This window comes from Patagioenas fasciata, assembly GCF_037038585.1.
Source record: "Patagioenas fasciata isolate bPatFas1 chromosome 19 unlocalized genomic scaffold, bPatFas1.hap1 SUPER_19_unloc_1, whole genome shotgun sequence".
Classification (NCBI taxonomy): domain Eukaryota; kingdom Metazoa; phylum Chordata; class Aves; order Columbiformes; family Columbidae; genus Patagioenas; species Patagioenas fasciata.
Genome location: NW_027288507.1, coordinates 1,826,253 through 1,836,700, shown reverse-complemented (window position 1 = coordinate 1,836,700; position 10,448 = coordinate 1,826,253). Strand labels below are relative to the sequence as shown.

The 10,448-nt window shown below is 45.6% G+C and overlaps 1 long non-coding RNA gene across 1 annotated transcript; it reads left to right on the top strand.

The window, feature by feature from the left end:
• On the top strand, nt 1–1,656 carry LOC139826659 (uncharacterized). The gene is made up of 3 exons (XR_011736792.1): nt 1–118; nt 671–755; nt 1,543–1,656. It is a non-coding gene; the product is annotated as an uncharacterized lncRNA (long non-coding RNA).
• Nucleotides 1,657–10,448: the final 8,792 nt, after the last annotated feature.

The following is a 10,448-nucleotide window of genomic DNA, read 5'->3' as shown; positions in this document are numbered from 1 at the left end:
AAAAATCCAATGGGAATCCAGCTTCTTCTGAAGGAATAGAAGACAAACTCGTAAATGGATCAGCCACCCTGGAGGCAAAGTAAAGATTTTCTATGGGTCTCAGACTGGCACAGCAAAGGTATCAGTTACTTTTTTTTTTCCCCACCTACATGAAGTAATTTGAAATATTGAGACTCAAGTCTGTTGCTTGCCTTAGAAGTATTGCACAGTGTAAACATCAGAAAGTTCATTAGCTCATGAGAAGTCATTGCCCAACATGAAAGATAACGTAAAATTATGTAAAAATAACATTTTTTTCTACTTGCTTTAAATGGCGCATGCAGTAGAGACATTGATGATGAAGTTTAAAGTTTACTCTTGCCGTACCCGTAGTTGCGAGCGGGTCTTCTCAGAGACAAGTACTGGTTTAGGTGCTTTTGAAAAAAATGGTGTGTGTAAATGTGAAATCATTAGTCATTAAAATTCATGTCACTCTCTTCTTGCAGCCAATATACTTGATTTTTTTTTTTCTTAACATGAGGAATTCTAGGTCCAGTGTCCAGTTCTCGGATGTCTTTGTTCTTTCTGTTGTGGGAGGTGTCTTGTGACTGGGCGTGTGGGGGTTGTTTGGTCGCTACCATGCTTGGGTTGAAGCAATTGATAAATTCCTATTTTTTTTTTTTTTTTGGAGGTTTGCCAGAGGTCTGGCTGAAGCCGTTATTTCACTTTGTTTGCCTGTGGAAGTCATCAGCATGGGAGATTATGATCCAGAGGAGGTAAGTACCTTATAAATATGACTAATAAAGAAAAGCTTTTCCTTGTGTTGCGAAGGCTCTTTTCCCCTTGTATTTCTCTCCTATTATTCTGGAAATTCCCAATGCTGTGTGTTAAAAGTCGCTTCCCTTCTGTATAAGTGTAGCCCATCAACCCTCAGCAGAAAACACCTAAATTTTGAATATTCCTAGGAGAGGATTGCCTAGAGTATTTTGATGGTGACAGTGACTTGGTATGAGCTGGTTCTGTAACTCAGGTGTGAGTTCAGTGAGAGCGGTTGCACCAGGTCCCTCTGTTCTGTCTCTGTATCCCCAGGGAAGGGTTCAAAGCCAGAACAAGCAGATGGTGACAATTTGCAGCCTTCACAGGCTCATAAGCTAAAAACTCCTTGCTGGTCATATTTAGATGGAGTAATCCTTGAGGCATTTTTCTTCTGTGAATATTGATAGTTGTTTTTTTGAATCAGTGAGAAACTTGATTGCTGCAAGAGTCTGCTCAAGAAGCTGTTGATTGGGGTGGGGAAGGGAGATGTTCTGTTCTCTTGTACCACCTCTGTGAAGCAGCAGACAGACAGTTTGATCTCTCCTGGCTAATTTAAGGCGTCTCTGCAGGGGGGATGGCCGTTCGCCACTGTTGGGGTTATCACCTGCAGCATCCCACACCAAAATCCCACTTAGAAAAAACCTCATCTTTTAACTTCTTCCAACTCCCCATGTGTTCCAGTTGTCTTACTAATGGGAAGCGTTCTGAGAAATGCACCGATCTCTTCTATTCTCTTGATATTATTAGACAACCGGCAGGAACGTTTGTGTGTTCTTGGTAGCTACGTACACTGACGGGCAGCCAACCGAGAGTGCAGCGTGGTTCTGCAAGGGGTTAGAAGAGGCAGCGCGTGACTTTCGCTTTGGCAAAACGTATCTGAAAGGCCTGAGATACGCTGTGTTTGGCTTGGGAAATGCGGTTTATGTCGATCATTACAACACTGTAAGTATCTGCTCTGCACCTTTCTGAAGTTGCTGCTCCGCTGAAAGGCTGAGCTTCCCAAAATGCTCCAAAACTGAATGATAACTGGTAGCTTGTGTGAGATTTGCAGCCTTTGTGTGGACTGGGTTTAGGGCACAGGCAGTGCAGTTTTGAAGCAAGTGTGCTGCCCCTTGAAATGGGAAAGGAGGTTGTTAGCCAATCTTGCAGCCTGAGAAAATGCTGATTCCCTTTCCATCAGTGTTCAGTCTTGCATAAAAATACAAATACAGCACAAACTAAGTGCCTGCAAGCAACACAGAGCTGGAGAGAGGCTGATGGTTCAGGTATTTGGCTGGGTTCTATTTGCAGTGCTTCCATTTTGCTGTGTGAACGCTTTAGTAATTTAATCTGTTCAGGTAGGTGTCAGGAACTAAAATGCAGATAGAAGCACTTTTCATATTAGTGTCTCCTGTGGTGATTAGTAGGTACAGCCTAACACGTTCTTATTTGTTTCTGCAGTTGCTTGTAGCTGCTTGAAACAGTTCCTGCTGGGCTCAAAGTTTGGGTGGTGGGTTTTTTGTGTGGTTTTCTTTTTCCCAGGAAGTACATTTAAATCTTTCTTCAGCCTTAGAGGGAGGCTCAAGCTGCTGTTCTCATAGGAAAGATGACTGGGGGAAAAAAAGGCACTCAACCAAAACCAAAATGGGCCCAAACAAACAAAACAACCAAAAAAAAAACCCAAACTAAAAACAAGAGCAGCAAAAACCCCAAACAAACCCCCAGTGTGACTCCACAGATATTCCTTCAGTGTCCTCTTATTTTATGGGTGCAAAAATATTGATTGTCTTTTAGACTTCCCTGCTGCTGTAAAGTCAGCACAGACCTGTGCTCTGGTGGGTTGTTCACCATCGTTAGTTTTAACCGCTCCTTGATTTGCCAAATGATTTATTGGGAGCGATAGCTGGATATGAGGCTGGGCTGTGGTGGGCGCTGGAGGAACCCAGATGTCCTTTCGTGGGGAGAGTAGATGGGTGTGAGGGGAAAGCCCAGGGTCCCGTTGCTCTGGCCCTGGCAGGGGAGCTGGGACCGGGAAACTGGTTCTTCTGTGACACAACCTGTTCTCGAGTCCCATCCTGTGGTTTTATTTGGATTTTTCTTTTCTGCTTGCTTTGCAGCCCAAACGTGAACTGCGTGCGCTCTTGTGTCTTCCCAACCTCCCCGTGGGGACCCTTTGAGGGGATTTTGTCTTGCTGGTCTTTTTCTTGGGTGCAGTGTCCAAGAGCAGTTGGAAGATGGTTTTTGGAGGTGGCTGGTTAGTTCTGTTTTCTTAGGATTGTTCTGGCGGATGGTGATGGGTTTTAAATCTAAAATCTCTTGGCAAAAGTTTGGCCTCAAACTTCAGGTAAGGGCAGAGAACTCATCAGTCAAGTGTGATACAGATGATAGTGATGTCCTCACACTATCTATGGAGTATCTCTCATTTATTTTATATGGATAGTGGTGATACACTTCAATAATCATTGTAGATTCTGTTCTCCAAATAAGGAAATATGTGACATCTTCATAGGTCTTCTGAATTCTTCTGTGGGCAATCTAACAGCACAGGTGCGTGACACAGCTGCTGTTAATGGACAAAATGGCCTGAGAAGATGATCTGCCAGTGTCTATTAGTTTCAGAATGCTTTTATTATAGCAATAGGTTTTTTTCATTCAAATTAGTTGCTAAAAGAGTAACAGTTCCTCCAGAATCTAATTCAAGAATTGAAGGGAGCAGCCTGGGATGGCGAAGCCAATGTAGGAATTAGTGAATCTACTTGGGCTGAGGGACGGATGTCTCTTCTCCATCTCACCTGGGTGAGAGGAGCTCTCAAGAACTTGCAGGTAGATTTGGGGGAGGGATTGAAATGGGATGAGCTGCCGTGTGGTCGATACCCATGGCCTCACTTCCATAAGACACGGTTTGCCGTGGTTGCCACTAGTGGAGGTCACCAATGTGAGATCTTCATGGCAGATGTTTTGCGACAGGCTCAGCAAGCGTTCTGACTTACCACGGGGCTTATTGTGAAAGGTCCAGGATTTTGGTTTTTCTTCAGTACTAGTTGATGGAGGTGAAAGTATCATCTAGATCTTTTACTTAGGTGACACATCTTACCGTCTTTGGTGGAGCAATTTGAATCCCAAAATGTCCAGTAAGAGGAAGATTGATGCGGAAGGAAGGCGATTTATTGATAGATGGGAAAGCAAATACGTGTTTGTGTTTCAGGGAGGAAAAGCCAGTATGTCTTTTGTGTTACGAGACAGAGTCGGCGATACAGGAGCACGATGCACATAACAAACACAAGCCCTGTGGGCCAAATCCTCAAATTACATTCGGCCCTTTGAATGCAACTGCGGGGCTGCTGTGGCCTCCGGTGAAAATGTTCGACACCCCATCATAGGCTTAGTTTGACAAGAAATTATGCGCTTATGTATTGGAAATTTTTGTTATTCCTGTTGTCCCCTGCTGCAAAGCAGAAGGGGCTCTTGGATTAAAATGGGCATCTGGGTTTAGGCAAAAAGCCAGATCCTAACAATTTGTTAGCTCTTTTCTGCTCAGCTGGTGAGGTTGGTATTTCTTACAGCTCCTGGCATTCCCAGCCCTGAACTCTGCCAGTCCCGTTTTCTTGACACCAGGTTCGGCTTGGCTTGCCTGCTGAAGCAGCTGCGTTTTTCACTGACCTTAGCAGGCTTTTACTACGTGTTAAAAATGTCCAAGGTGTTCTTAGTTTCCTGTATGACGAGAAGGATCTGAAGCAGCATCACGGAAAGACCAAGCTTTCCATCCATTTTGCGACTGCAGTATTTTTGCGTGTCAAGTAGAGCCCTGTAATATCCCCTCTCATGTTCTCACTCCTGCTTTCAGTTCACGGAAGCAAACCCTTCCACAAATCTCAAGCCTTTTATACTTTTCAACAGCGCTTTCTTTTCTTTTAAGGGAAAGAGGAAGCCTAAAGAATAGCTCTTGGTGGCCTTTCAAGGGTTTCTCAAAGACTGAGCAGCCCTAGGAATGAAACTGGAGTTTTCTCCTGTCGCACTTGGGCAAACTGAAAAATTCCGCTGCCCGGATTCCACTTCTATTCTGGTATAAAAAGCTGAAATAATTTGAACAGGTTCCTTTCACCAACAGTGACATTTTCTCGCTTTAGTCAGAACATTCTTTTGGGTGGTGGCTCAAGTGCAGCAATTGTGTTCCAGCCAATGCTCCTGAAGTCGGTGGTGATGGATTTGCCGCTGTGTCTGACCTTCAGCTCCGGCACACTCCTGTAAAACAGCAGGAAACTGGGACGTTTTTTCCCCCTGTAAAGATCTCCTGCTGTGAAGCTCCCTTTTCTGCACCGAAATGTTTCAGCTTTAACAGACAATCATTGCTTCCAACCCCAGGGCTTTTGTGGAGGTTGCTTGGTAGACCCACACTGATTTGCCAGCTGTGTATTTCTCTCCTCAGAAGAAAAGCCCTCTGGAGGTCGTTGAGGAGTTTGTGAAGCACAATGTGACATCAGATGGGCTATAACCGAGCTCATGGTGGCTGCATTTTTGGAGGAGGATGGCTGAGTCTTTCTTGTGACTTCTGGGCATTTTTCAACCACTGCTCTACTTCATTCCTTTGTAATTATGCCTTTTTGTGTATGCTTTCCAAGCCTTTTCTTGCAATGAGTTTTTGGTGGTGTAGAGATCTGTGCCGGAAGGTGTCTTTGGGTTTTCTTCTGGACTTTTTGCCATGTTGGGATGCTCAGCAACCTGGTCCAGTGGAAGGTGTCCCTGCCCATGGCTGGGGGGTGGACACTAGGTGATTTTTAAGGTCCCTTCCATCCCAAACCACTTCACGAGGGACCTGGGGGTTCAGCTGGAGAACAGGAGCTGAGGGGAGACCTTCTGATCTCTGAACTGCCTGAAAGGAGCTTGGAGCCAGGGGGGTCGGGCTCTGCTCCCCAGGAACAAGCGCCAGGAGCAGAGGAAACGGCCTCAAGTTGCACCGGGGAGGCTGAGGTTGGATGTGGGGAACAATTTCTTCCCCAAAGGGCTGTGGGGCATTGGAGCAGGCTGCCCAGGGCAGTGCTGGAGTCACCATCCCTGGAGGGGTTTAAAAGGTGTTTAAATGAGGTTCTCAGGGACATGGGGCAGTGCCAGGCGTGGGTTATGGTTGGACTCCCTGATCTTGAGGGGCTTTTCCAACCAAAATGATTCTATGACTATTGACCTGCTGCAGGTGAAATGGGTTTTCAGCTGCTGGATTTTCCATATGCACTGCAGCTGCCTGTCTTCTCAGATCTCTACTGAGGAGGAAGACTTAAAGGTTAATTTTGACACTCATCTCAAGTCTCACATCATGCACACCTTAAGCTTGATGTAAAGCAGAACTGAAGCTTTCTCTGCTTGTTTTTTCTTTTTTAGACCCTGTGGCTGGGGTGTTACAGCCTCTGTGTGGCTGTGAGCTGTGCTGGTCATTTGATTTGGTGCAGGGAGACAGGAATTCCATACCCACGCTCCTCTCTACTGGTTGCATGTCAGCACAGCTTACTAATCCTCCAGCCAGGACTAGCTGTACGCTTTCTGCTTTAAACCACGTTTGCAGATTCTTAGTCACGCAAGACTGAATGTAGAACTGCAGGGACCAGTGACTGGGTAGGATAAACGTTACCTTCTATTAGCAGGTACCACCTGTGCCATTGGAGACGTATGAAGTGATAGTCTGGATCTACTGTTGGCAAAATGTTTTTAATACAAATGTCATGCCTCACCGTTCTTGTCTCATGTGCACAAAGTTGCAGATAAGGCGGCTGCAATTCTTTTTCTTTTTCTGGACCTCTTCTTTTAGGCTTTTGACACTTGTAGATTCTGCCAATGTTTCCGACCGCTGCAGCTCCCCCAAGATCTCTGAGGAAGAGTCCGAGGAGCCTGTTTGTTCTCTGTGCATCACTTTGGCAAGAAATGCTGCAGTTCAGCCACTTTCCTGGGAACTGGGTATCGTTGTGTTTGCCTGGTTGTGACTGACACATTTTGGCCCCGTGCCAGCCGGCACGTGCGGAGCCAGCATCCAAACAGACTCAGAAAATTGGGGGTATTTGTAAAAAATGTGGCTTGACTCTGCACTGGAGCCCTTCCCCCTCATTCCTGGAAGTGCTACAGCCCTGATAGATGCCAAACAGATGCAGATTTAGCACGTGGCAGCTTTTTTGGAGGGCAGGAAAAGCAGATAATTCGTTGGTGTGGTTCCCTGCAAGGCAGCGATTGTGCAGCGTTGAGCTCCTGAGGCTGCTGCATCGGGAGCAAAGGGGAGACAAAACCCGCTTTAGTTACTGCAACATCGCTAAGTCGTAATTCTCCCTAGAAAAATAGACTGAAAAGATCCATTATTGCTCTCAGCTGGTCTTGCTGCGTTTGTAGTGTCTCTTTAGCTTAATTGTCTATATAGAAATGTGCGAGTGACCAAATGTTTTAATCAATTAGAGCAAGTGTGGGGACTGGGGGTTTCTGGCACTGCTATGGCGCAGTCACCAGGCAAACCTGATTTGATTGTGTTTTCTGGCTGAGTGTCTAAAGCCCAATCAATTATTGCAGAGAGATGGAACAGCTAAATAAGACTTAAATTAATAGGGTTTATTATTTTTGCGTCTGAGGAGGCGGCAAACCAGACAGAGTGAGATATCCTGTAAAGAAATTGGTTCATATTTCTTCTTCTGTAACTTTCTGGTGTTTATACCTGTACTTGGATGTTCAGCTCTAACTTACAGGCAACAGCTGAAGTTCTGTTCGGATGAGCTGAATAAGTGTGTGGCCAAAAGCCAGCAATCACAGTAAGCCCTGCAAAATGAAGAGATGAGTAACAGGAGGGCTAATTAAAGAGGTCTTTTAAAAAAAAATTAAGAAGAAACTGAAAACATAGATTAAAACAAAAGTTTCTTCTCATTAAGTAACTTGACTCAAGGGCCTAAATTCTTCAGGGAAATATAAATTTTATGATATTAAAGGAGTGGACACTGCAGGTTTGTGAAACTCAGGACCTGAGCCTGAAAGTTCAGAGTCTCTGTCCATCTCCAGCCACCAGTCCTTGTTCTGCTGAGTTAATAATCTCTTCTCCCAGTGTTTCAATCTGCTTATTTTTTGTTTCCAGAATTAATACATTGTGACCCAAGCTTCCTTGTTTCCTTCCGATTAGATTATTTGCTGGTTTCTTGACCTTTGGGCCTGCCTGTCTTCCAGGAGCTCTTGAAATAACCCTCTAGATGGGGTGAGGGACAGGACATGAGAGAATACACCTAATTCATGCCCCTGTGAATGGTAAAAATGAAGTCTTGGTGCCTTTCTGTGCTGCTCTGCCAGCACTGTAACAACCTGAGGCTTTTCTAGGAGGAAATGTGAAGGTGGTCGGTGGGGTGAGATGGGTGCGGACCCTGGTGAGCGGCTCAGCCGGGTGTGTATGTGTGTGGGTTTAACCATCCAAGTGAAAACATTGCATTTAGATTAAATATCTCTGACCTGTCCTCTCCCTACTCCTGTCTGGGCTCTTCCTTGTTAGCCCTTTTGGATGTCCTTTGTTAGTTTTATCTGATTTTCTGCCTTGACCTTTCTGATTATGACCCTGTCTTCTTGTGCTTTTCCTTTTATTTTCAGCTGGAGGATCACAAGGGTGCAGAAGAGCCTGTGATTCTGCCAGATTGGTTTCTTGTTACGCTTGCGATCTTCGCTTTATTATTGGCACCGTTTGCACTGAATAGGGTTTGAAAAACTGCCAGTTGTCCTGAACTCCTTTGCCCTTCAACTCTCCTCCTCTGGGATCTCACCTGTGGTTCAGGGAAGTCTCATTTCTTGAGTTTTCATGTTCATTGTTCTTCTTCTCCTTTCGTGGTCACCACCACCAGCATCTCCCCACCTTCTTGGTCCCCAGCAGGTATCCACGTCAATCACTACATCACTGGAGTCAATGATACTTTATACCTGTGCTGCATTTTCCCTCAAAGTTTCTTCCAAGACTCCACAGCACTAAGCATTGCTCAAGGAACAGAGCAACCATTATAGGAGGGGATAAAGCAAAAGCTGATAAAAATAATACCCAGGGGAGTAGGGAGGGGGATGCACTGCATCTCTACTAAAAATGAAATATTCTGCGGGCAGCTGGGACAAGTCTCTAATAAAATACGGGCTTACGATCGTGAGACTTCTCTAATAAAAATCTTTCTGGTGTGGGGGGTTTTGAGTGAGATTTTTTGCTTATTTTTGGAAGGGCAGGAATATTGTGCACAGTTATGTGGGACTATGATGGGTCTGTGGATTCCCCGACGGAGGGCATGGGAACAAAAATTAGCCTTGAAGATATGAAGGCCTACCCATGAGAAAGATGGGAGTGATGGAGTATCCGGAGATGTTAAGGATGTACCCGGGAGGGAGAAGGGAGTAAAAGAGTAACATTGATGACAGCAAAAATAGCCAAAGAGATGTTACTGCTGTAACTTGTAACCAATAGTGAAGAGACACTTGAATTGGTAAAACTGTATAAAAATGCACTTGTGGCAATAAATGGCATCTGCTGCTTTTATCCTCAGAGAACTTGGTCTATGCCATTTGTCCGTCTCAACCGTGACACAGGAGGCTCCATGTGAACATGAGCAGAAACTTGTTTGCTGGGAGGTGCCAGAGCCTGGCCCAGGCTGCCCAGAGCGGGTGTGGAGTCTCCTTCTCTGAGACATCCAAAGCCGCCTGGACCCACCTGTGTGATCTGCTCTGTGACCCTGTGTGAGCAGGGCTGGGCTGGGGATCTGCAGAGCTCCTGCAGCCCAACCACTCTGATTCTGTGACTCCCAAGAGGACCACGTGGTGATCAGGCTGCTGGGGTGGATGGAGTCCATCCTGGGGCTGGCTCCAGGGAAGGGACCGGGGCAGCTGTGGTGCACGAGGAGGAACGATACAGGTTCCCAGGTGTGGTGGATGCACTTGACCCCCTCCAGCCAGCCCAGCGGCAGTTTGGTTCAGACTCCAGAGGAGGGAAAGGCCTGGGCTGCAGCCAGGCCAAGAGCTCCTTCCAGGAGACCCACAGGGAAGCAGAACAGCAGCTGAACACCAATGGGTTGTGGGTGCAGGGGGTCTTGTGCAGACCTTTCCCACTGTCTGCAATTTGACTATGAGCCAACAACTTTATTTTATAAATATGACAGCCTGGATGAGCCTACTTTGAGCTCGCTCTGCTGAATAACCAGCCGTATGGCCATGGTTTTACTGCTCACAGCTCAGTGGATGAGCCCAATTTATGTTTCATAGCAATCGTTTAGCTTAAGCAAATGCATACTAGAAATAACGAATTATCTGGAAGTATAAGGTTGCATGATTTTTAATATACTTGCTGCTTCATGTTACTTAGGAAGCTAAAATCTTTGCTGTAAAAGAAAACTTTGTAACTAATCTTTGCTAAAATCTGGAGCTGTAAAGTTCTGCTCATATTTACCAAAAGCACCTACAAACTACACTGAAGACTTGCAAGATAAGGTCTGGTTCACACTTTGCTGGGAAGAACGGAACTGACTGGGGAAAAAAATAACAATGCAAGGCTAACGTGGAGGCATCACAGACGTCTGCAGAACGGGGCCTGTTTGGCACTTTGCTGAGAAGAAAAGGATTTATTCACACAAACAGTACCCGGAAGGCTATGGACCATAAACAGTGTCTACAGCTGAACTAAACAAAGGCACACGTGATATCAG